The 27,079-nt window shown below is 46.9% G+C and overlaps 1 protein-coding gene across 6 annotated transcripts in view; it reads left to right on the top strand.

Moving 5' to 3' along the window:
* ZBTB20 (zinc finger and BTB domain containing 20) overlaps positions 1–27,079 on the top strand; it is a 4,633,203-nt gene that overhangs the window by 3,520,960 nt on the left and 1,085,164 nt on the right. Inside the window, exon 1 of one of the 6 annotated variants that reach the window (XM_069202649.1) lies at positions 21,717–21,994. The exons of 4 other annotated variants lie outside the window; for them this stretch is intronic. The gene's annotated coding sequence lies outside the window, so the exon portion shown is untranslated. Of the gene's footprint in view, positions 1–21,716; positions 21,995–27,079 lie in introns of those variants that run through there. One more of the 6 variants, XM_069202648.1, reaches the window with a different exon arrangement.

The following is a 27,079-nucleotide window of genomic DNA, read 5'->3' as shown; positions in this document are numbered from 1 at the left end:
TTGACCATTTTATAATTACACTTGCATTTCTCTGGATTAGCCGCTAGACTACCAGGATATGTGCAAAGGAGAGCTGTTGCTTGCCAGTTACCTTAGCATAAACCCATTACTTGTATGATTATCTAAGTGCACAGGATTAGCCATGTGGGAGTGGGAGCTAATGAAGACTTTGTTGCTAACGTACTTGCTGTAGCTATCACAAAGAAGTTCCATTTTTGACCATAGCAAATATGTCAAATTATACTGAATTGTGGAATAACTTTCAGCATGTTGACTGCAGCTTTATGTACATTAACATCTTGAAGCCCAAATCTATTTGTATTCTTTGGATCATATTTACAAGCAGCTTGCGCCACAGGTGCTTCACTTTTTGTGACGCACTGGAGGAGCAGGCTGCACATCCATATCTACAAGACCACGTAAAGGCACTTTCTTTAAACTCTATTTTATTGAGTTTATAATAAACAACTTAAAATAAAGACAAAAACAAGCAGTGCATTTCCATATGAGATATCACAATGTCCATTGTTCTCCTGGGTGGAGAATGATGATACCTGCAGGCAAAAACATGGAATATATCCAATCAGACCAACTATAGCTACCCCCCTCCACTCCCCTAAGGACCTCATATGTAACCAAGTCGGTCATACACCATGTTTACCAGCGTTACTGTATTACCACAGTTGGTTGTCACTTACGTGCATAGCATAACATTCCACGGTCAAGAATCCTCATCTATGCTCCAATCAGAGCTGGACTCCTGGACCCCTGTGTAGCGTTCTAAAAATGTACTCCAAGCCTTTATGTCTGTCAGCGCCCCTTCTTCCCTACGTGTCAGTCTCATATTTTGTTCTTCGGCCACACCCCATTCCAAAACATCACAGGACCAGCTAGAAGGAGCTGGGCTTCGTGTACTCATCCAGCCTACAGCCACCCTTCGCTTAGCCAGCACCAAAGCAAGCTGCACAAATCTGTATGGGACGCGCCTACCCCGTGGTCTCTGTAATATACCCAGGAGGCAAGTCAGTGGTGTCGCCTCGACCCGAGGACCGGTGACCCTGTCCAACTTCCGAACCTCCACCCACCAAAATTGCTGTACCTACCTATAGGACCAGGCCAAGTGGAGAAAGGAAGCACCTGTCTCCCCACTTCGAGGACACCCAGTCTCTCTTGTCGGGTCCATCTTATTAAGGCGTGATGTATACACGATGGACAAAATTAAAGTCCAGCAACTTAAATCTGTGGTTACAAGAGACCGTTCGTACCAGAGACAGTGCCAAATTGCAGTCCACGTCTTCTATAGGGTTCTCCAGCTCTCAATCCCAGGCCTTACGCGCTGCACACTCCAACCCCGCACTATCCCCTCGCAGCACTCCATAAAACAGAGTAACCTAGTGGGAATCCTCTCACCAATTTATGAACCCATTCAACATCTTTGATGCCAAGGGGGTCACCGGGAATCCAGACCAGACCTCTTGAGCCACACTCTCAATCTTGGCGTATTGCAAGAACTGCCCAGCGCTCAATCCAAACATATCTTGTGCCTCCCGAAAGGAAATAAACTCACCATTGGGATATAAATCACCCGCTACCAAGCAGCCACCCATTCTTCAAGCCTCCATTGACATTAAAGTATCCGTATCCATAAAGGGGGCCAGACTCCAGATCTTCAGCTCCCTATCAAAGGGGCACGTCAGAGTATTTTCTTAACCGTCTGTTCCCAGATCCCAGCTGTATTCTTAACCAGATAGGGGACAGGAGTCACTGACCTACCGCCCAACATTAATGTGTGCACCAGTGCCTCATCTCCCAACATGCCAGCGAATAGCTGCTTCTCCCAATTATCCATCTGCGTCATCCACTTAGCAGCATGTTGTAAATGAGCCGCATAATAATAGAGTCTAATATTAGGGAGTGTCAAGCCTCCATCTTCCATATCCCTTTGTAACATGGACAACACCACCCTACTACGACGGCCAGCCCAAATCAAGGAAATCAACAAGCTATCCAGACGATTAAAAGCTGAGCCAGCAACTGAAACAAAGAATTCTGGACCAGGTAAAGACACTGCGGCAAGAAAACCATCTTGGCCACAGCTGCCCTTCCCATCACGGATAGAGGCAGCTTATTCCAGAACGATACAGAGCGCTCCAGACTCTTCACCACCCGTTCCACATTGTGTGTCAGATGTGCCGTCGCTGTATGTGTAACCCATATGCCCAGATATCAAAAACTTTCAAGTTCTCACCTGAGGCCCACCTCTGGCAAATCCTCTGGCGGGGCATCACATAGTGATCCTAGAGGAAACAGCAGCGACTTCTTCCTATTCACCCGTAAACCCGATACAGCCCCAAATTCTTCCATCAACTGTAACAACAAGGGGACTGAAACGCGTGGCTCTCTGAGGTATAGCAACACATCATCGGCATACAGGGAGACGATATGCATGACCGTCCCACCTGAACACCCCAGGGCTCCAATTCCTCACGTAGCCAGGCCACCAGAGGTTCTACCGCTAAAGCAAAGAGGAGCGGTGACAATGGGCATCCCTGCCTGGTTCCCCTACCAATCGTCCAAGAATCCGAAAGCTCTCTGCTCATCCGAATGGACGCAGTGGGAGCAGTGTACAACAGACGAACCCAAGCACAAAATTGAGGACCAAATCCCATTCCCTGCAGAACTGCCAATAGGTACTCCCACTCCACATTGTCAAAAGCCTTCTCTAAATCCAGCGATACTAATACCAATTCGTCCACCTCCCCCGATGTTTCATCTAAAACGTGTGCCAAATGGCGTAAGTTGTAAGTCGTACTGCGACCAGGAATGAATCGCGTACAAGACCCCGGATCACACCACGCAGTCGAGTAGCCAAAATTTTACACAGAATCTTGATATCCGTATTGAGCATAGTGAGTGGACGATATGAGGAAGGGTCTTCAGGATCCCCCCCAGGCTTAAGCATTAGACAGACAACACCCTGCCGCATGGTCTCAGGAAGAATACCCTGATCCCGAGCTTCCTAAAACACTGCCAACAACCTCTCCCTGAGAAGGGGAGGAAATGTCTGGTACAACTTGATCGGCAAACTGTCCCCACCAGGCGATTTAGATTTTGACAATGCCTCCAGAGCTGCACCCACTTCTTCAACTATTATCTCAGCCTCTAGACTGTCCATACAGTCCGGCACCAGCCGCGGAAGTCTCATTCATTTCAGAAACTCACCTAAGCTAACATCCAAGACAGGAGGACCACAACTTGCAAATATTCCAATAATACCCAAAAAATATCTCTGCGATTGGTAACCTGTAACCCCTCCGCATTCCTAATACGCAGGATGGGAGGAGAGTCAACCTCCCGCTTAAGGAGCCATGCCTGCAATTTACCAGACTTGTCTCCCTCCCTATGGAGACACTGTCTATACGATCTAAGGGTAACCTTATCCAGCGTGTCCCAGCAGTTACTGACCTTCTTAAACAGCCAAAGCTGCTCTTGCTGAACCTCTTGAGTTACTGGTGTCTGGTGCTGTGCTACCTCCAGTTCACTTTCCCAATCTGTAAGTTCCTGTTCCGTTTGTTTGCCCACCCCACATGCAGTGCTGATACATACTCCCCTTAAGACCTCCTTCATGACATCCCATTCCGTGCCCCTTAAGTTAGTCCTTCTCCAATTCAAATCCAAACAGTCCTTAAGGGGCGACATTTTCTCACAACAGCCAGCCTCCATCAAAAACGAGGGAGGCATACGCCAACTACGAGGCACATTAGCATCAGATCTCCATAGCATGTGCATAAGTACTGGTGCATGGTCAGACAAAAACCTCCCCAAATGCTTGACATCCATGACCTGTGAACAAGTCAATCCACACAAGAGGAAACGATCAAACGGACTAGTATTGTGTGTCTGAGAATGACAGGTTAATTCACTAGCCTCTGGATGCACTTCTCTCCATCCATCCCAGAGCCCTAGATTACGTATAGCCTCTGTGAGGGATCTCGTCATCAATGGTTTGGTTCCCAACTTAGGAGGAAAACGATACACCTCGCCATCTAATATGCAATTATAGTCTCCAGCCGAAAGCAGAGGAGAGACTGTCCCCTCCCCCAGCATTTCAGGTATATGGTCATAAAAGGAGGGATCATCTATGTTAGGTCCATAAGTGTTTAGAATGGTAAGGAGCATTCCATCCAAAGTGCCATGTAAATGTATATATCTCCCTTCCACATCTGCTTCACTGTAGATATGTGTAAACAGGACCCCAGGGGCAATCCATATTAACACTCCCCTTGCAGAAGAGGAAAAGGATGAAGAGAACACCTGCCCTGCCACTTTCTAGCCAACTTATGTGATTCCTCTTCTGTCATATGAGTTTCCTGGAGACACGCTATATGAACCTTATGCCGTCTCAGGAAGGAGTGTACTCTGTAACGCGTAGTGTAGCTCTTCAGTCCCCTAACATTCCATGTCAGTATAGTAATCTGGCAACCCATGTTAAAATTGCTTATCCACCCCTCCCGCTATGGCCACTCCTCCAGCCCCACACCCAAAAGAAGAAGGCAAGACAAGTCCCAACCACCCATCTCACACTCAACAATGCACTGCCGTTATAAACATCAAACCGTTGCAACCTTGCGCAAACTGTACACTCTCCAAACCCCTATACCCACCCCGGATAAAAAGTAAAATATACTTATCAAAACATACGGTAGATCCATATATATGTATGCTGCCAGGACAACAGCCCATACCCCAACACCCAAAAATCCTACAACAATAGTGAAAGTGAACACCCCCCGTCCCCACAACAGTATACACAGTGCCTTCCACCCCATCCAAACATCATCTAGGATAAGCATGTCTCCCCTCATCCACAAAGTACAAAGACATACGAAGCCCCTTTAAACCAACTTCCGCAACAGTTTCATTACTCCCAATCATGCAAGGCTGGGTCCACGGGCTGAACACAAGACCCCTGGCCTGGCCGCTCGAGCAATATCCCCTAAAGGCCCACATATTCAAGAATCAACAGATAGTACCCCAGCCTCCACGTCCGATGGGCCAGCAAGTTCAACAGCCTGCTCAGGATTCACCACCGCCATAGTACCATCCTGCAGGATTTCAGTTCTGCTGACAGAGTCATCACAACGCTGCGCAGAGACCCGGGATGGGCCAGCTCCACGCCTCCTCCAGTGTGTACCATCCACTCTAGACGTACGAGCCGAACCAACACCAGACTGCCCAGAAGGACGCGGGCCAACCCTGTCCCACATCCCCAGCCATCTCCAGACTTCCTCAGGATGCTCAAAGAACTGCGATTTGCCTCCGGAAATCACCTTCAGCCGTGCTGGATACAACAACATGTATCTGATGTTCATGGCACGAAGCTTGGCCTTCACCTCCAGAAACCCTTTTCGGGAGGACTGAACCTTATTCGTATAGTCTGGGAAGATGGAAATTTTGCGATTCTCAAAGACAGCCCTATCGGTCTCACGGGCGGCCCGTAGGATACAGTCCCTGTCTTCATAGTTCAGGAGGTGCCCTATGATGGCCCTCGGCGGCCCCCAGGCCGAGGAGGAGCAATCAGAGCCCTATGAGCGTGCTCCACCACTAACACCCTGGACAACCCCTCTGGCTGCAATACCTTTCTGATCCATTGTTCAACAAAACTTTCCACCTTGGAGCCTTCCGCACGTTCTGGGAATCCAAGGAGGCGCACGTTGTTCCGTCAAGATCTGCCCTCTGAATCCTCCAGCCGCGCCTCTAATGTCCCGACAATAGAAGTGACCTGAGCCATCTGCTTGCGCAATGTGCCAACCTCTATTTGCAATTCCACAATAGACTCTTCCCCCACCTTGACCTTATCAGATACCTTGGGGAGGTCAGCTTGCAGAAGGTTCACCTCCATAGCCACCGTTTCTATTTTCCCCGCCCGGGACACTCTAGCTCCATGAATGGCGGCTAACAGCTCAGCACGTGTGGGCTCTTCCGCTGTGGCTGGTGCCTCTAATGCCTCTCCCGACCTTCCCAAACGAGTCTGTCTTTGTGGGAGAGGCGTATGTGTAGTATATTGCTCCATCGTGTTCCCATCTTACCTCCACAAAGGAATAATAGGATGTGTTACCATCAGGGCAGTGCAGATCTGCTGTCCAGCCCAAATGTCCACTGCATGGGCCCCCGAAAGCCCACGCTGCTGTGCTGACCACTCCAGCCTGGCGTGGGTGAGGTGTGCTCACTGCGCATAGGATCACGGATCCCAGTCCTCTATGCCTATGCACAAAGTCCAAAAGTAGAAAAAAATGAACACCTCACAATCGCAGCAGAACCATCCATTGGGCCCCAGATGGGCTTCCCTCATCGCCCCTCACCAGTGAGCTCTGCAGAGCGGTCCGCCAACCCAGGCCACTCCTAAGTAACCCAGTCTAGGCCTTGAACCACTTTCACTCCTGTCCCTGACCTCACCGATGCCGTGCAGTTTTAATCCTCCGTACACGTGGGGAGCAACATGCCTGCCAGCAATCCAGAGGGGGCTAAACGTGCCCCCCCTCACCTCCTCCACCTCCCAACATAATTACGGGGCAAGCCAGTGCAGACGCCTGCCCCGGTTCTAGCCGTCTGCTCAGCCGACTCCAGGAGGGGGAACAGCTCCAATTAGTCCCCCTATGTACACCAGCCACCCGATCCGTGGCCGGCCGACAGCTGTGCCTGCTGGAAAAGGCTGTGATGGGACCGCTGCACGAGCGCTGGTCGCGCCTGTCTGACCACGCCGTCACTGCGTGCCAACCTACCCAGAGCTCCAACTGGGAGCAAAATCAGGCATGGACCTGCCGGCGTCGTCAAGGCACTGCCACTTTCTGTTGCGGGAGGGTGCACTGCTGTCTGGCACCCAGGATCCCTGTAGGATGCAATGGGGACTGCGGAGCGCACTAGAGACGCATCCCGCCGGCCATCTTGGTTGGCCACACCCCATGTAAAGGCACTTTGAATGTCTTTACATAGCCTTGTAGATACGGAGTAAGGCAACGCAGCACAAGTTGCTGTGTTGCCTTACTTTGTGTCAGGGGTGTTGCGTGGGATTTTGACGCATTCCCAGATTTACAAGGTTTCGTAAACCTGGGAATGTATCAAAAGCCTATGCCATCCGTGAAGGCTTTAGATGCATTCCCAGGTTTACGAAACCTTGTAAATATGAGAGAAAAGAGGCAATCGCCTCCATTGATTGTTTTTGTGCAGAAAGATGTCCTTATCTGCACAAAAACAATCATCTCCACAACGCAGCACCATGGTGCAAGGGTGCCTGAGTTGGCGCATGGCAGCAATTTGTGCACCAGTGCAAGGGGAGAGGAAATGTGCTGTATCTCCTGATACAGCACATTTCTGCCCTCTCCCGGTGACGCAGGGTGGTGCAGCAAAGACCACTAAATGGCTTAGTACAGTCGTTCCCAACCTGTGGTCCGGATAGCAATGGAAAGCCTAATCACGGGGGTCCGTGACTGCTTAGAAAATTAACTAATTTTAACAGATGAATAAAGTGTATATGAATAAAGTGGCTAAATGTGCAACTGAAATGTTTTAAATGTACTGTTAATGTCAAGGAATTTGAAATTGGAGGCTAAAAATTAAATTAGTATCCTCGCATTGATTCGTGGGGCAGTGCAGGTGCATCAAACAAAATGTAGCATGGACAATGTGTGGCTTCAATGGAATTGAATTTACAAAAGCTCTAACCTTCCTATTAAAATTCATTTTTTGTTTTTTTGTTTTATTTGTTTGCAAATGAAATGGAATGGGTTATAATTTGTGTATGTGTTTCACGGAATGCTCGTTTCTGTATTTTTGTGTGTAATGTTTTGCTATTCAAATCATCAACAATGTTTAGGCCTGGGTCCCCGGCTTCCAGTAATGACTTAGTGGGGGTCCCCGGGTTCCAATAATGATTCAGTCGGGGTCCCAGGGTCCCAGTAATGGTAAAGTGGGGGTCCACAGAATCAAAAGATTGGGAACCACTAGTTTAGTACATCTGGCCTGTGATATTTAGATTTGCCTTTCTGCGAATTGTTCGGCTTACTTTATTTTTTGTATTGCTCAACCATGAAAAGGTGGAAAAAGTAATAATCAGCAACATGCATGGAATGATACTTATATGTAAAGTCCATGTACTCCCAAGTGGACCTTGGCACAGAATAACAGATGTTTGATTCATCACACAATATTCTTCTTTCTATAGATCTCAGAAGATTGAAAAATTGAATAGACCTGCAGGGATTTAAACCTGTGACGGGGACCAAGGACTGATATCTGTAGTTGATTCTTTAATCCACTAAGCCAGAACACTAAAGGTGCGCCTGGACTGTGCCAGACGTTTACACAAGCCAACGATTCCCTCAAAACAGTGCCATCTATTGTAGAGGTTGCATACTTGACATTGTAATCTGGAGTCATCCACCTCACAACAAACGGCTTTACATTAATTGTTGAAGTGACTCGCTCTAAAAACAGAAAACGGAATATGCATGGAGGTCAGCACACTGTCTAAGTGAAATTCAAAATATGGAAAATTATATCAGTAAACCATAGATTTGTACCACCCTCCTGCATTTCAGAAAGGAATTTTCAACATGCATTATGTACACAAAAACATATGCCTTTATTCGTTTTGAAATGGGATGATGGAGGTTAGAGCCATATGTATTATAACAATATTATAAAGTTATATACACAGTTTGGGCATTTTTTTAAACGTATTTTTAAGTGTGCAGTGAACACATTTAACACTTTTTTCTGTTTAAAGTCTGCACCCTACATGAGGTAATGCCACATTTTATGCCATAATACTACATTCAATCACGGTGATGATATGTCCGTTAGCACTAGCAAAAAAACCAAAATGCAGCACAGTTCAAGAAAATACTTTTTCTGCAAGTTATTCCCTTTTTAACGGTAAATTCACAATATTACCACAATTACCTGGTGTGGAGACACAATTACTGTTTTATAGTACTGCCAATAATTTACAGAGTTCCGGCACAGAGTATGAATATAGAGTTGAGAGAGGAACTTCGGAGTAGGTATGAGAGCTCAGTGTAGGGGTTGCGGTGGCGAAGGTAAATTGTTTATGTTGTACCTGCCTTGAAATGTAACTTTATAGATGGATGAAGGGTTCAGCCTGCACCACGCTTGATAGAGGGTTCCATTGACAAAGTTCCAGAAATTTGAATGATCTAATCCGAAATTACTTATGTGATGGTTTCGTAGTTGAAAGGTCTTGGAGATTTGCAGAACATAGCACTAGTGCAGTTGAACTTTTGGTAGAGATAGGTTGGTGAGGTGCTGTTAAATGGGTCAAAGATAAACATGAGGAATTTGAAATCACCCTGTCATTGGCAGCTTGCCTGCCTACCAGGTAGCGGTATAAATAAAGGGGTGGCTGGTCAATTAAATATTGTCTGTGTAGTTTGTTTTAAATGTAAGGTTATATAGCAAAAGAGTCACACATTAAGAACAGTGATACATAATAAGAACATTTCTCTTTCTAATACACTTGTCTTCACACCGTGCTTAACCGTTCAAAAGTTAGAACCAGCATGTCACAATACAGGTCAAGAGAACCGCTTCCCGCATCTTCAGGGTGTGCTTTTTGTGAAGTGATATGTACTCAAAGTTCTATCCGTCATCTGTTAGTTTTTTTCCTTTTCAAATTTCTCTTGGATTTATCTCTTTATCTCGCCTTTGCACAGTCATCGATAACCAGGATAAACTTCTAATTGTCATGTTATCATAATCATTTCTTATCAAATTATTTTCTGTGCTTTCCATTCCTAATGGAAATCATCATGTCTGGGGCTTGATAATGTACCAGACACCTTGACTTGTTGTTGACAGCACCACTGCTGCTTCGACTCTTAGGCTAAACCAATCTAATGCAGAGTCTGCCAAATGGCGCAAACACACCAAGGTTACTCTTCATGTGTCTTTCGAGTGTCCTTGAAGAGGAACGTTGGAGCGCCGGAGATCGTTTGCACCATTTGACAGACTTGTTGAGTTAGAAATGCAATGGGTGTACTGGCACAGGGGCCTAAAAGTATTGGAGGTCAGGTGACTCCCCGTTATGTAGACTTTCAGTAACCAGAAAGTTACAATAATACAATAAAGGCTAGGTGGGGAGACCGTGCTTTTACTTTACGGTGGAAGCTGCAAGGCTTTGGAACTCCCTGCCTTTTGCTTTCCGACAAACTGCTACTCACTCCACCTTTAGGAAAAACCTGAAAACTTGGCTCTTCTCTCAATAGGTGCTTTCGGTCGGTAGCTTGTGCTTTTCCCTGTGTTCTCGTCCAGATTAGCGCTTCAATGCATCTTGCCGGAATGCGCTTTACAAATAAACCAATACAATACAATACAAAGTCCTTGCTTGCATGATAAATACTGGCACCCTTCCTACACCAATGAAAGGAGAAGAATCATCAAGGATTTTGTTTTATTGATAGTTTGTATGTTCAGTGGGTTGAATGGCAGAAGATTTGGTATGTAGAGGTGAGAGGGACGAAAGAGGGTTGGAAATTGGTGATATTGGCTTCTAAGGCGTTATGCATGATAGAATAAGGAGCTAGAGGGCTCATCATTTGAACACTGAAGTTGTTGATGAAGTACTGGAGAGGGTGGCGGATAAGACTATTAGAACAAATTTGGATAGCAAGTGGAAGAAAGGAGCAAGGTTATATAGTGTTGTCTTAATCACACACTCTGTCACCACTAGACCAGAAATAGTTGTAGAACCCTCGAGCCCTTAAAAAATACGTGCAGCTCATTGTTCTATATACATAGGTTGCTAACGTTTTTACAGTTGAGTATTCAAAACAGAGCACAGTATACTACGTGTCCGAGTGCACCATAAAGTTGAATTATTGTTTATCTTTAAATATGGAAATATGGCCTAGGTACTCATTTAAGGGGATTACAAAATTTGAATTTTCCTGGCGAATTCCCTCTCTCCCTTACTTATCGCACATATTGTTCACACCATGAACAATCTTGAGGTGAAAATAAATTTTACCCAAATGTGCGTTTTCACTTGTAAGTTTTTTTTTTTGCTTCATATATAAAAAAATATTTCCATGTTGAGAGAAGCATTCTTCTACATCCCTTGAAAATACGGGAGCGCTTGAGGCCTTTTCACACCCAGTTTGCATCTTTGCACCTGCATTATTTTGGGACTGAAATTACTTAAACAAATTTGGTGCGAAAACCCTTGTGATTGTCTGCATATTTGATATTTTGTCAGTGTTCACCATATGTCAGGTGGCCACTTTACTCAAATCTGATGTTTTCACCCCTAGCCATTAACTCAATTTTTTGCTGTTTAGGGTCCATCTCCAAGTTTGTATGTGCCTTTCTTGCCTCTTGAAGTGTTTGTTTTGTGAACTGTGTCCTTCTTTTTTGGTACTGAATCTCACTGAAAGCTCAAATCCAGTTTGTGGTTCATTTTAAAGTCACATCTACTAGCCAGCACAGTGCTTACCATCGGTTGGCCTTCCTGTCTCTCACATTACTCCGCCTCTTCATGTCCCAACTTGTCAATCTTGAGTTTGTCTCTCCCAAGGAGCATTGCCTCTTTATCATCTTTTTGATTGGTGGGCTTCTATGCTTCCAGTGCTTGCTTTTCAAGCACTACTGGTTTTTCCTATGGGTCAGGTACTCTATGAGAGTGCAGGTATTTCCCAGCTATCTGCCTAGGGTATTTCTCTATCCCACAATCCATGTTTTTCTCTTGCGCCTCTCTTTGCCCCCTCCATCTTGCACTTGCCCTTGTGTACTTCCCCCTGCTGCTTTCCCGCTCATGTACTTCTCCTCCGCCCAATCCACAGTGCTCTCTCTTGCCAGTTTACTTTAACCAAGTTTAATTGCTGTTCCAATTCGGATTGGTAACTACCAAAAAAAAAAAAAAAGCGGCCATGTAATTTTGTAGGGACACGCATGCTCAGAGCACACGCCTACAAACTGACACAGCCGGCAGCTCCAAAGGCTTTTTTAAAACTCTTTAGTCATGCAGCACAACATCAGCTATGCTAGGCAAAGCAATTAGGTCCCAAAGGGGCGACCTATTGGCTTTGTCACCGCTTGTTACACCTGTGTTTTGCTAGATTATAATATTATAAAATTCAGTTTGTACTTGACTGCTAAATTCAGTACTTTACATTTTCATCTCATAATTCTCACCACTTTAACGCTGTAGTCCCTCCACGTGTTTGCATTATCCTTGTCTCTATTTTGGTAGGGTTAACTGACCTGAAGTCCTACTAGGAGGCATTTTCCCCTGCAAATGGCTGAGCAGCTGACCGTATGAAGATAAATTATTTCAAAGTAGAAGGTTATCTTGTTAGTTTTCACTGGTGTTATAATAACATGATGAAACAATCTTTAGTTGCGAAATTGTGCACATGCATGTTTTCCTACCCTAATTAAAGTATTAGATTTTTATTTTCTTTGGATCCACGGCGATATATTGTGTTTTTTTTAATTGGCAGCAACTCACTTTGTGTATACTTGAGTAGTGAATTTCTGTGACTTATGTTAAGGTGGGAGGTTCGCCTCTTTTGGATAGTGCTGACTGTGCCACTCTTCTACTAGTCCCAGTTTCCTGTCCCTTAAGATTAGACAAAGCAGTTCAATTTAGGCTCTAAAAGTGGGTGTTCAAGAAGTTCCAGCGGACAGAGACCTGCACCATGAAGGATTTGCTTCCACATTCTGCTCTCTGTATTACGACTTGCAGAAAGCCCTAGTGTAGGTTTATTCATTTGTAAGCTGTACCTCTGCAAAAAGTGATCCCATGGCAAAGCACGAGGACCAGCATGGTGACGAATCAGGCCTAATTCACGCTAAGGTTTTTATGGCCTTGAGAATAAAACAAGGTTAGTGCCAGCGAGTTTCAGAAGAAAGTGTACACAACAAAGTTGATGCTTGGGTAGAAACTTTGAAGGAGACAGGGCTAGTCTGATTTGGTCCTCAGAGTATTTTGCTGTTTAATAGATGCAGGAAAGGGTAGGACTTAAAAGTCTAGACAGGTACGGATAGATCTTAGAAAACATTTGAAGTTTGGGCACAGGATTTTAAAATTCAGCTTCTTCTGGATGAGAAGCAAGCAAAAGAGTCTGTAAATTAGAGAAGTGGTCTGTTTTATAGGGGCTTGAAATCTACAGTGTTGTAGTATCTGGAGTTTATACACTGGAACACCTGAATACAGTGTGTTGACATACTCAGTTCTGAGCAATCAACCTCCATCCGACGTTACTGACAGTACATAAAAGGCAAGACTCTTTTCAGATGGTGGGGCATAGAATGGCCACTTTCCTGAAGAGTGCTTATAATGATGTCCCACCCTAGATTGAATATCAGGGTTAAATAGGGTTTATATTGCAAAGTATGTGAATGGTTAGTGTTTTTGGTGTACTGATCAGATTACATGGTCCATGCAACAATACCTTAGTTTTGAAGGAAATCTGTTATAAGTTGCTAGCTCCATCTTTGTCGAACATCTGAATCTTCACCATAAAAACAAACCTCTAACACTAGCCATTAAAATGCAGCTAATTCTTAGTTTCATTTGCTAGAAATATAACAACATCTGTGGTTGCTGGGGAGGTTCAAGAAAGATTTCTTATATATTTTGAACAGTAGGGATTAAGGAAGCCCTGTTAAATGTGGCACTCCACCTATCCGAGGGAAGAAAGAAAATCACCTTGCTCAAATCAATATTCCTGATCCTCAAGCAAATTAAATCCCTGGAGAACTAGTGTTGTTGATTTTTTGGATTCTGAATGGGGGTGTAGTGAGAAGCCAACTCTGCAGGCACTCTGACCTTTTGCCTTTACATGATTTATATGTGGTGCAGAGGGCTTTGAGCTTCATTCTCTATCAGACCAGAAGACAATAAAGTATTTTCAAAGCATGTGTAATATGATATGTTTCCCCTGATATTAGATAAAGACTAGATGCTCATTTTTAGGTTTTTAATAGTTTTTATCTTTCCTCTTTTGATAAGAATGCACGAGAAAAGATTATACTATTAGAGCCAACCAACATCAAGGGCCTGATTACAACATTGGAGGAAGGTGTTAATCCGTCCCAAAAGTGGCGGATATACCACCAGCCGTATTTCGAGTCCATTATATCCTATGGAACTCGTAATACTGCTGGTGGTATATCCGTCACATTTGGGACTGATTAACACCTCCTCCAATGTTGTAATCAGGCCCCAAATCTCTTGTGATAACTTGTGTTAATAGTTGAGAAGGTTGTGAGCTACTCAAATAATAAACACTACCCTTGTCATGGTGAACCAAAAATTTCACTAAATAAACCTGTGCTTAACACTCTGGTTGCTTGTGATAAAAGCAGTCAGGCTTACCTTGGAGGCAAAGTGTAATTTATTTATGCAGCACGCAAACAGTAATAAAGTGAAAACACAACATAAGAAAAATCCCAAACCAATTTTTAAAAAACTGAATTTTAATAAATAAAATGACACCACAACGACATAAATACAATAAGTGGAATCTGAGTTAGCATTTTTTAAAGTTTTAAAAGTAAAACCAGAACTAAGAAACACAAAGGGGGTCATTCTGACCCCGGCGGGCGGCGGTCACAGCCCGCCTGGCGGGAACCGCCATTTGGCCGCTCCGCGGTCAAAAGACCGCTGCAGCCATTCCAACCTTCCCGCTGGGCCGGCGGGCGCTAACAATGTTAGCGCCCGCCGGCCCAGCGGGAAGGGGGCCTGCAACACTGAAGCCGGCTCCGAATGGAGCCGGCGGTGTTGCAGGTGTGCGACGGGTGCAGTTGCACCCGTCGCGCTTTTCACTGTCTGCTAGGCAGACAGTGAAAAGCAGGCTGGGGCCCTGTTAGGGGACCCCTGCACTGCCCATGCCAGTGGCATGGGCAGTGCAGGGGCCCCCAGGGGCCCCTAGACACCCGTTACCGCCAGCCTCTTCCTGGCGGTGACAACCGCCAGAAACAGGCTGGCGGTAAGGGGGTCAGAATCCCCAAGCAGCGCCACCATGGCGGATTCGCCCAGCTGGGGGAAATCCGGCGGGAAACCGCCGGACCCGGTTTTCTGACCGCGGCTTTACCGCCGCAGTCAGAATGGGCATGGAAGCACCGCCAGCCTGTTGGCGGTGCTTCCGTCATTCGCGGCCCTGGCGGTCTTGGACCGCCAGGGTCGGAATGACCCCCAAAGCGCCAATCGTGCTTATATCGTTGTGCAGGACAGGGTCAAAGTCAAACATTCAGGCTTACCACGATGGAGCACAGGCCGTATACAGATGGCAGGTCCATCCCAGTGGAATGCTTACCTTCTAACTTAGTCCAGTTTTCACGTGAAAAGCACTCTTCGACAAGGTGACCTATGGTCGGACTGCAAGCTAGAATCAAAGAGGGGGTCGTCCACTATAGGTTCCTGAAGTTACATGCTTCGATCAGAACTTTGCATTGGTGGTGCGATTATTGTTGCTGCGAAGAGATGGTTGATGATCAGTACTGCGATGGGGGAAACGCAGGGCGGGTGTAGTGGACGTGAAGAGCTCTGGGAGGGAAACTCCAGGATCTGTGTCCAGGAATGTCAGTTGTCAGTCAGGTGCAGGCCTAACCGAGGCCTCAGTAAAGTCTGCTTGTGTTTGCAAGGAGACCTAGGAACAATTCTTTTTGACATAAGGAGCCCAGAACCTCTGTGTTTTTTCACCTGCAGTCTGGCTCTTGGGGCAGGAGGAGTACACTCTAAAAGCAGCCAGGGGTCTAGAACATGGGGGCACCCCTTTGAGGTTAGGACACACTTCAGCAGAGGCCAGCAGCAGTGTTCAGACAGATCCAGTTGATAGTGGTCAGCTGGATAGTTGCAGGGAAGACCTCTGGAATTTTCTTGTGTCCTGCAGCTCAGTCAGCTGACCCCTGGAGTCACTTCCGGGCTCTCGGTTCAAGGAAAGCAAGTCCAGTCTTCCTTCAGCAGGGCAGTCCTTCTAATGTTTCTCCACAGGTGTTTTGATGAGAGGTTCTAAGGGTGCCACTTTTATATCTAGTGTCAGCCAGCGTGTGGGGTTTCACCCCTTTTATCTAACCTTAAACTGTTTCCGGTCAGTTTTCCCCTTACCCCTGGGTCTGGCTTTGGTCTGGCTAGTGAAACCAAGGGCAGACAGACCCAGGTGTGGCCTGCATTTGCCAATGACAGGGCAAGCATCTTCAAAAGTTAGGAAGGGGCCAGGTACAGCTCGCAGACTACCCCTTGAAGCTTAGTAAGGGCTGAGCACAAGCCCTCAGGCCATCCTGCTCAGGGGAGGAACACCCTTACCCACACCCCAGTATGGAAGGAATACATACACCCTGTGTGGAAGGAATACATATCACACCACAGTTGTGACACTGGCAGAAAGGCACATTTGGTTCAGGCTGAAAAATGGCATCTACATCTACATGAACATCTACAATTGGCATTTTTAGAATAGTAGTTGAAAATCTTACTTTAACATTAAAGAGGATTTTAAATTGCAATTGCAATATAAATGAGTGGAAGAAGAATTTCTCTATCTGCTCTCAAACTGAATTTATCACATTTTAATTGTAATAAAGTAACACAGCGTTAGTTATGAGATAGCTCGCCTTGATCAAGTGAAAAACTACTTTAGGAGTTTTTCATTGCCAGGACATGTAAAACATAAATTCACATGTCCTATTTTTTAAATGCCATGCACCTTACCTTGTGAGCCTTTAGATCCTAACGTAGGGGTGGCTCTTAAGTATTAAAAAGGGATATGGCGTGGATCCAGGCATCGGCTTGCCTTCGCGCACTCCAGATGGTCCCCTATGGCAGAGGCTTGTGTATGGTCAGCCTCTAACTATACTATTTAGCCTCCCAACTATTCAAAATCCATGACTGGTTTAAGGGAGGTCGTCAGACCCAGCATATTGATTAGAACGTTCCTGATTGAGGCATTCTCACATAATGGATTTTCTTTATGGGTCCCCATTTCCCCAGAGCACTCCACTAGTTACTAAAATTGCCTTTCTGACTTGGAGGGCAGCCCAACACCATCCTTGATGTAACTCGACAGACACAACAAACACCTCTTTCGCATGGTACCTAGTTGCAAGAGTTGACCTCGCTAGTGGGGTTTGAGAAATGGGACCTCATTGGTATTTCACACTTGGGTGATGTTTGGGCAGGCACACATATGCGGGCCTTTCAGGAGCTCCAGACTACCTATGCGCTCTCCAAGACACAATTCTAAAAATATCTCCAGTTAAGAAATGCCCTCCAGGCCCATGCCATCCATACCAACCCCCTCCCAGAATTTAGCCCAATGGAAGCCAAACTCCTTATGGGTGCCTCAGGAAAAGGGGGCTTTCTAAGATATACCGTACCTTAATTGTCACTACCCAGGGCAAAGTAGATCACCTCTGAAGTCAGTGGGATACCTTGCTGGGCCCCCTTAAGAATGATGATTGGAAGGATGCCCTCATGGCACCTAGAATCATTACTATATCCTCAAAGCTGCACTTGATACAGACATATAACATATACACAGCCTACCCCTCCCCAGCCCGGATGTACAAAGCAGGCCTCCTTCCTGAGCCCACGCTGTGCAGGAACACCCGCAGACTTCTATCATGTGGTCTGGCTCTGTCCAAAAATTCAGTTGTATTGGTCAGTAGTTGTCGAGGAGTTATCTGTGATTCTAGAATGGGAGGCTCCGTTTTCTTCTTTGGGAGATTTTATTGTGGGTCCTTTAGGGGCTTGTGGGTACGATGGCTGAAAAGACTTTCCTGGGGACAGCGACTATGGTGGCCAAGCAGGACATTGCAGCCCACTGGAGAAAGCCCCCTTCTCCCGGCATTTCCTAGTGGCGCAGAGGGGTGGACTGCTGTGCACAACAGGAGACACTGGTATATGAGGCCTGGGTCTGCCCTCGCAAGTATTGTTGGGTCTGGGGAAAATGGTTTGGACAGCTACCATAAGAACTGTTGTGAGGGAGGTATGACAGTGCCAAGCTGTATTATTGTATGACTTCACTTTCTTTATTGATGTTGTGCTTAATGGCTATTCAGCCTTCTCGGACATAATGAAAGTGCCCTGTTGTGGTTTACTGTGTGCACTATTTACAAAACTCAATAAAACTGGTTTATCAAAAAAAAGGAAGGTTTAAGCCTAGCAAGAGATTTATTTTCCCAAGTTGAAATAGCAGTTTAAAACTGCACTACAGGCTGCAGTGGCAGGCTTGTGACATGTTTTACAGTGCTACAGTAGTGAGTGGCACAAGGAGTGCTGCCATACACTAGTAGCATTTAATTTGCAGGGCCTGGATACACATAGCACCTTTTACTATGGACTTATAAGAGCATCAGATGTGCCAGTTAATTGTTTACCATTTTTTCCATGTTTGGTATGGAGAGCACAAACACTTTACCACTGGTTAGGAATAAAGTGGGCAGAGTCCTAATACCAACAAACATGGGTCCAGCAAAAAAGTGAAGTAGTGAAGGCAAAAAGGGCTGGGGAATACCATACAAAAGATGGTCATTCTTAACAACTTATCTATGGAGTGAAGAAGGGATTAACAAGGAAATATGGGAAAGGGCTAATTCAAGGTCATACTATCTTTTGTTCTATCCCCTTCTACCAGGATATTTAAGTACAGCGTGTGCGCCTGGATTTTAAAGTTGATAGGTACGAGTCCCAGAGTGACGTTTCTGCCACCCTTCAGATGATGGATCTGAACATCATTGGCATATGTTTGGTATTGCAATTGGTATAAAGCAAAAGGGACCAAATTTAGATATTGAATAGGAGGCCAGAAAACCAAGAAGATTGGGATACCCAACACATAATCCTTTTGGCAATACTGCACTGCTGATCTAGATCTGCTGAAGGCTTTTGAGTAAGAAGGATCAAATCTGTGTCAGAGCCGTGCTAATACTGCAAACCATGTATTCTCTTTCAAAAGGCAATGAGTATGGATTTTAAAAATTGCCCTTGTTAGGTTTGTTGTTTTAGCAAGATGTGAGGTGTGATAGTTTGTGATAGTCCTCATCTGTTTTGCATTGTTTTTTGGCTCTCTCACACGCTGATGAGGGCATGTATAATATATATGCTAGCACAATTTATATTAGTGATTACACCACTGACGAAAGCAAACATTACCTCGTGAATCACATCATTGTTCACATGAAGAATGGGATTACAACTGTAATCATCGCTGACATCACGAATTATCATGAATAGAAACAAATTTGCGATGTCCTGTCAAGACATCAGCATGCATATATTTCCTGTCTCTAGCGTTTAGAAGATGGCAATCAAACTACCCTCTCCCAGGCATTTGATTTCACATGTTACACCTTCTAAAATGAAGAAATCAGAGGTAGTTACAAAAGATCAGAATAGGGTACCAAAAATGACCTTTTTATTCTGGTACGATATTTTCCTATGGGAAGCGCAGCAGCTGCTCACCGTTATAAAATTAACTCAAAGGTGCAAATCACGCATATTCATTCAACATTCTGCATGCTGCGCGCCGACAATTGGTAGTGGGGCTTCTACAATGGTTTTACTTCCACGGCTAATGTGTTTTGTGGTTCTTTTGGTGGAGCGTCTCATTGTCTGATACTCCCTCTTCAGAATCTGCCCTATTTCACTACACCCAACACATGCACAATGCACGACAGTAGTGTCTGCGCTGAGAATAGGGAGGAGAGGCTAACGCTTCATAAAAAGAGTATGGTTCACTGTCAGTGGCGGTAGAGAAAATAAAACCGTACCACCGCACGAGAGAAATGTCCCTGAATGGGAGGATTGCAAAGGTTAGAGAATTATAAATGCATTTAACTGGAGTGTGGATGATTTAAAGTGCATTTAAGGTGTTCAAACGTATATAGGGCCGTATTTATACTCCGTTTGCGCCGAATTTGCGTCGTTTTTTTCGACGCAAATTCGACGCTAAACTAACGCCAACTAACGCCATATTTATACTATGGCGTTAGAGGCGAATAGCGCCAAAGTTCCCGGAATGTGCGTCATTTTTTAGCGTGAACCCCTTCCTTGCGTTAATGATATGCAAGGGAGGCGTTCCCGTCTAAAAAATGACTCCCAGGCCTTTACGTGGTATTTATACTCCCGGGCAAAAGAGACGCCCGGGAGTGGGCGTGGCTAAAAACGGCGCATTTGCGCCGCTTTTTAACGCCTGGGTCAGGCATGGCGTTAAGGGACAAGTGGGCTCAAAATGAGCCCAGAGTGCCCTCCCCTGCCCCCAGGGACCCTCCCTGCCACCCTTGCCCACCCCAGGAGGACACCCAAGGCTGGAGGGACCCACCCCAGGGACATTCAGGTAAGTATTTTTTTTTTTTTTTTTAATAATTTTTTTTGGCATAGGGGGGCCTGATTTGTGCCCCCCTACATGCCACTATGCCCAATGACCATGCCCAGGGGACATAAGTCCCCTGGGCATGGCCATTGGGCAAGGGGGCATGACTCCTATCTTTACAATGATAGGAGTCATGTTGATGGGGGATGGGCGTCGAAAATAAATGGCGCAAGTCGGGTTACGACGATTTTTTCGACGTAACCTGACTTGCCCCATTTTAAGACGCCCATGCGCCATTTTCCCCCTACGCCGGCGCTGCCTGGTGTACGTGGTTTTTCTCGCGCACACCAGGCAGCGCCGGTCTGCTTGCGCCGGCTAACGCCATTCAATAAATACGGCGCCCGCATGGCGCTTCAGAATGGCGTTAGCCGGCGCAAAACTTTTTGACGCTAAACTGCGTTAGCGCAGTTTAGCGTCAAAAAGTATAAATATGGGCCATAATGAATTTGATCTCACCTTCTAAACTGTCGCAAAAGATTGCGACGTACGATTTTAATCTGTTACCTGGGTGAACTAGGTGGTGTGACGATTTCACTGCCCAAGGGTGAATCCCGCAACACTGCCAATACCAATAAAACGATACCAATCTTGTTGGTGGGTTAGAATATAATTACACTGGAAGAAGGGTGTCGGAGTACTTGATACGTACATAACCTGCTGAAAAGTGGGTGATATGTATAATAGTGTTTAGAATTATTCCTGGTCAGTTGCTCCAACTTTTCACTTTTGTTTACGAAAACAGAGTTTTTCTTTCTAAAGTTTGTCGCCCAGGGCACGGGTTTGGAAGACGAGTTGATCTCCTTGAACAGAGGCCAAATAAAAGACACGGAAATCGACAGTGGCCATTATGCAAGCGTGTCCTACTCGCTGGGTTTACTTCTAAGGTTGCCTTTTGACGATAGATGGCTTTGGCCTCCCTCCCCAGTCTTGCTGTGACCGCAGCAGGTATGGCAAGGGCTGTGGACAGGTGCGAGTGGCGAGGCGCTTAATCTTTCGCCATGTTGAACTACTCACGTCTCGCACAAGGCCCACCTGAGCCCACAGACAGGCTTTTCGGCGGGCTGTGCACACGTTGACGCAGCATCAGTTAGTGCCATGCTAAATATAAGTGTTTGCTCATCTGATGAAATTACAGGTCAGAAGCTGAATACTGAGCAGGCGCATCGATTTACTGGCGAGGGCAGCGAGAAGCCGCCGATAACAAAGGCCTGCTTATCCCTCGGCCACTTGTTTAATTTAAGGAGTCGCATCAGAGCTCAGTGACTCAGCCTCCCTCTCGCGGACGCCGAGAAAAACAGCGCTCGCGCGACAACAATAACATCCTTTGTACACCCGTGCCAGACCGAGAGATAGCAGGAAGCTCCGGCCTCTGCCAGAGCTGCCAGTATTTGCTAATTCCAGGAATGTTTTGGATATTTGGAGCGGGTTTCCGGGTGGAAGAGTGATGACGAAGCGCGCAGTGCGAGAGGTCCCAGGGACGCGCCCCCGGGCTGCTGCTGACCCTACTTTCCCCCCTTGTGGGCTCACTAGTGTGCAGGGTTTTGGCAGGCGGTGTGTGGGAGGAGCGGCCGAGGCTCCGACATGCTGGTGGTGACAGGCATGATGTACGTAAGTAGGCTTTCTTCCGTGCATGTTCGTTTGATTTTTTTAGTAATTGTATTTTGGTAGTGCTTCCTACCCCTGAGGGGGCATTGAGGATTATAGGAGAGAGACAATTATAAGTGTCAGTAATGCAATACTAGCTTCACTAGCATTTTGTTGGCAGGATCACTGACAAGAGCAATGAACTTTTCCTACTGTCGTTCTAATGAAGAAAAATAGCACAAATCCATGTTTCCAAACAAAGTACAAATTGTACGTGGCTGAAGTTACTACGTCGGTCTTACGTTGAAAGACGACAGTGTTCCAACCCTGAGCCTTTTATTTTGACGGCCTACTGCCTTGTGGGAGTTGAACTGTCTGCTTCCATTGAAGGTGCCTTCTTCCAATAAATGGTTACAGAAAATGCCTCAAGCGACAAGTTCACAACTTCTGTTGTGTACCTAATTTTAACTTGCTAAGGGGAATCCACCTAAGAATGTAAATCATATGCCCAAGGTCAGCACCCATTTATGCTGACAGCTAGATTCCCGTAGTAAATCGTGTTCAAATTACGAAATTTAGAAAGCTGTGGCACCAGAGGGCATATTTAGGAGGCCCAAGCGCCGCCATAGCGTAATTTCTTTGACACTATGGCGGCGTTAAATGGCTTTTTTGCTGCGCCCTATTTACTAAGTGGAGCAATGCATGCTTTGCGCCACTTTGTAACACCTTGCGACACATTATGCATGCGCCAGGCATAATGTGTGCAAGTGGTGCGTTCCGGCGCTAGGAGGCCCGCAAAAATGTCGCAGTGAAATTTACAGGCTTTCACTCTGCCATTTTTGGCATCATTTTTAATGTAACCTATGGGCCTCCTTGCACTTTGCTGTACTAGCGTCCATATTTTTGATGATGGTGTAGTAAAGGGCTTTAATAGCATCAACATTTTTGATGCTATTGTGCTAACGACCGCCATGGTTGTGCCGTATTATAAATATTATAAATACGGCGCAACCATAGTATCGTTAGGTGCCTGTGGGGGGGCGCAAGAAAAGTGGTGTATCATAGCTGATGCACCACATTTCCTTAAAAATGGACCAAGGTGTGCTGGAGGAGCAGCTGAGAGACGCCTGGATGCTGACGACAGACATGATGTAAGTAGGCTGTCTTCTGATCTTGTATTTTTGTTGCTTGGGCTCTGACAATGTGGAAAGGGAGATAATTAAACAGAGTTTGTTGTAGAGGAACCTGTAAAAAGTCACAATGTTTTGATTTTCTCATTTACCAACAGTTCATTATTTTTTGACAGATTAATCATTCCAGTCAAGAAAAATGAGACATATGAATGTTTCAGCATCCCGGGCTAGTAGTGTGTACTTTCGGTTGCCATTTCGCAGAGTATTGACACGTCACTGTATTTCCACTTGTGGGATGTTTTGATGACTTAATGCATTCAGGGGGTTTAAGTCTTGGTTCGCTTTCATTGAAGCAAGCAGACTGATGCACTTGCTGACAATCAGTGGATAGTTTGTAAAACAGTTAGTGCTAGGACCCTTCTGCCAAAGGCCACTCCAGATTACACCACCCATTGTCTGGGCCAGCGTTGCCAATGACCACCTTCCACAAAGTGTGAAAAGACTGTTCCAAGCAACTGAAACAGATAAGAATGGCGTGCGTTCCAAGTATTACACATCTTTAACGTAGATGTTGGGCTTATCTCAAAATTAAACACACAGCACCACTATGTGGTGGGCTGTCATTAGTCCCAGTGGAGAGAATTAAGTGCTGGTGCTGATCACTGTAAACCACAGACTCAAATTAAGCACCGCTGACTATAACTTGTAATAAAAAAGGGCAGCACTGAAAACATGTAACAATTTCACAACTTTTATGCATACCAAAATTCCAGCTAGTGGGGCCTGAAAATTTACTAGCACGTGTATTCCCAGATACTGTTTCTTACAGTTGGGTTCTGTAGATATTGCCTCAGACATATGTGTTATAATTCCCCCCCCCCATGGCATCTTGAGGAGGTAAGAACTCATCCAGTGTTACAATTCCCTTCTTCTGCCCCTTGCGCTATAGAACATTCCATCCTTTTCTGTGGACGAGGTGTTTTCTCCGCAGGGAGAGCCTGGAGACATTGGAGTAAACTTTCCTTGTTGAGGATCTTCAACCAAGCTAGTGACACCATCGCCCTTAGTTCTGTCGAACCATCAACTGCTCCATCCAGACCTCCACCTTCCCTGAAGACTTGAAACACTCAGAGATCAACCCCCTGCTGAAGAATCCCTCCGCAGCCCCAATGGACCTCAAGAACTTCAGACCCATCTCTCTGCCCCCATTCCTGGCCAAAATAATTGAGAGAGCTAGCGACCCTTGACCCAAGGGTAGGTCGCTCCCCCTGCCGCTGCAGCTCCAACAGCCCAGGCTCCTGAGACCTCCTAGCAAGCCCATCGAATTCACAAGTAAGTACCCCCCCCACCGCCCAGCCCCTCGCCCTGCCCCGCGCTACTCACCTCCTCTCCTGCTTCTTTTCTTCATCTCTGTTCTTCCTCTGTGCTCTTCTTCTGTAGTCTTCATCTGTACTCTTCTTTCTCTCCTGCTCCCCGTCTTCTGTCTTCATCTGTGTTCTTCTTCTGTGTGCTTCTCTCTCTCTCCTTTGCACCGCGACCTGCGTGTGCTTTCTTCTTCTCTGTCCCTCTTCTTGGCTCTTCCCTCTGCTGCTCGTCGCTCCTCTTCTTCTTTACCTTCTTCTGTGTTCTTCTCTCTTCTGCGCTCCTCTTCTTCTTTACCTTCTTCTGTGTTCTTCTCTCTTCTGCGCTCCTCTTCTTCTTTACCTTCTTCTGTGTTCTTCTCTCTTCTGCGCTCCTCTTCTTCTTTACCTTCTTCTGTGTTCTTCTCTCATCTGCGCTCCTCTTCTTCTTTACCTTCTTCTGTGTTCTTCTCTCTTCTGCGCTCCTCTTCTTCTTTACCTTCTTCTGTGTTCTTCTGTCTTCTGCGCTCCTCTTCTTCTTTACCTTCTTCTGTGTTCTTCTGATCTTCGGCTCCTCTTCTGCTCCTCCTCTTCTTTTACCTGCTTCTTGGTTCTTCCCGCGCCTGCCCTCCTGCTCCTGTCTCGTCCCTCTGACGTCCCTCACTCGCCACCCCCTCTGTAACAACCCTATCTACCTATCTCTCTATCTCTCTATCTTTCCCCCTCACTCGCCACCTCCTCTGTAACACCCCCTATCTTCCTATCCTTTCACTCTATCTCTCTATCTATCTTCCTATCCTTTCACTCTATCCCTCACCCACCTCCACCTCTATAACCCCCCCTCCCCTATCTTCCTAACTTTCCTCCCAACTCTCTTCCTAAATTCACCCCCACCACCCTTAACCCCCCCTCCCCCATCTCTTCTCCCCTCTACCTGTCCCCCCTCCCTCCGCTTTCCCGCCGCCACCTCCTGCACGCCCCCGCCCCCCCAGCTCCCATTCGTCGCCCCACTCCCGCCCCCAGCTGACCCCTCCCCCCTCCTCCCCCCCTCCTCCCTCTTATGGCTGCCGCTGCGCGGCCGAGCCGCTGGCGCGCCAAAGGCAAGCCCGTCTGCGCCCGTCCGTGCCTGGCCCGCGCCCAGCGCCACGACCCCTGGTCCTCAGCACTCCCAAACCCCGCTGCACCGCTACGAACCCCTTCACCCTCCGCGCCCTCAACCCGGGACGCTTCAACACCTGCTTCCAAGCTAACCCGAAACGGACCCACGGACCCTTCGCATGTCACACCTGCAAACTTACCTTCCACCGTGAAACTACCACGACCACCAGCCCACGCGCCATCAACCACCTCAAATGTATCCTGATCAACGCTCGATCCGTCCACAAGCACGCCGTTGAACTCTGGGACCTCCTGGACTCCACCGCACCAGACGTCGCCTTCATCACTGAGACCTGGATGAACGCTTCCTCGGCTCCCGACATCGCCATCGCCATCCCCATCCCCGAAGGCTACAAGATTTCCAGGAAAGACCGCACCAACCAAGTAGGAGGAGGAATCGCCATCGTCTTCAAAGACTCCATCATCGTCACCACCTCCACCGAAGACACCCCCTCGCCGCCGAGCACCTGCACTTCCAGATCCGCACAGACCCCAGGACCACCCTCAGAGGATCCCTCATCTACCGTCCCCCCGGACCGCGCGCCCTCTTCAGCGACTCCATCACCTAATTCATCTCCCCGCACGCCCTCGCCTCGCCAGACTACATCCTCCACGGCGACCTCAACTTCCATCTGGAACAGAACAACGACCCAAACACCACCGCCCTGCTCGACAACCTCGCCAACCTCGGCCTCAAGCAACTGGTGAACACCCCCACCCACATCGCCGGACACACGCTTGACCCCATCTTCTCCGCCAGCAAACATGTTTCCTTCAGCCACGCCTCCGCTCTACACTGGACCGACCACAGTTGTGTCCACTTCACCTTCCGACGCGAGACCCGCCACCTCCGCACTCAACCCATCCCTCGTCGACAGTGGAACAAAATCCCTGAAGAACAGCTTTTCTCCACTCTCATCGACAACCAACCCACCTTCGCCGCCGACCCCAACGACGCAGCCCTCAGCCTCACGAACTGGATCACCAACTGCGCTGACAACCTCGCTCCCCTCAGACGCCTTCCAAGACAGTCCAACACCAAAAAACCTCTCTGGTTCTCTGACACCCTTAAGGAATCAAAGAAAACCTGTTGCGCCCTCGAAAAAGCCTGGCGTAAGGACCACACCACAGACAACATGACCGCCCTCAAGAACGCTACCCGCGAACACCACCACCTGATCCGCGCAGCCAAAAGGAATTTCTTCACAGACAGACTGGACAAAAACAGCTACAACAGCAGAGAACTCTTCAGCATCGTAAAAGAGTTCTCCAACCCCAACGCCAACGCCATCACGCCCTCTCAAGACCTTTGCAACTCCCTCGCCACCTTCTTCCATTGTAAGATTACCGACCTACACGACAGCTTCGGACACCAGACCCAGCCGACCAACACTGAACCCACACCCCCAGCCATCACCCTCAACGCCTGGACCCACATCAACACAGAAGAGACCAAAACCACCATGAACTCAAT

This window comes from Pleurodeles waltl, chromosome 8 (genome assembly GCF_031143425.1).
Source record: "Pleurodeles waltl isolate 20211129_DDA chromosome 8, aPleWal1.hap1.20221129, whole genome shotgun sequence".
In the NCBI taxonomy this organism is placed as follows: Eukaryota; Metazoa; Chordata; class Amphibia; order Caudata; family Salamandridae; genus Pleurodeles; species Pleurodeles waltl.
The sequence above is the reverse complement of the archived record's forward strand: the minus strand, read 5'-3'. Positions and strand labels throughout refer to the sequence as shown.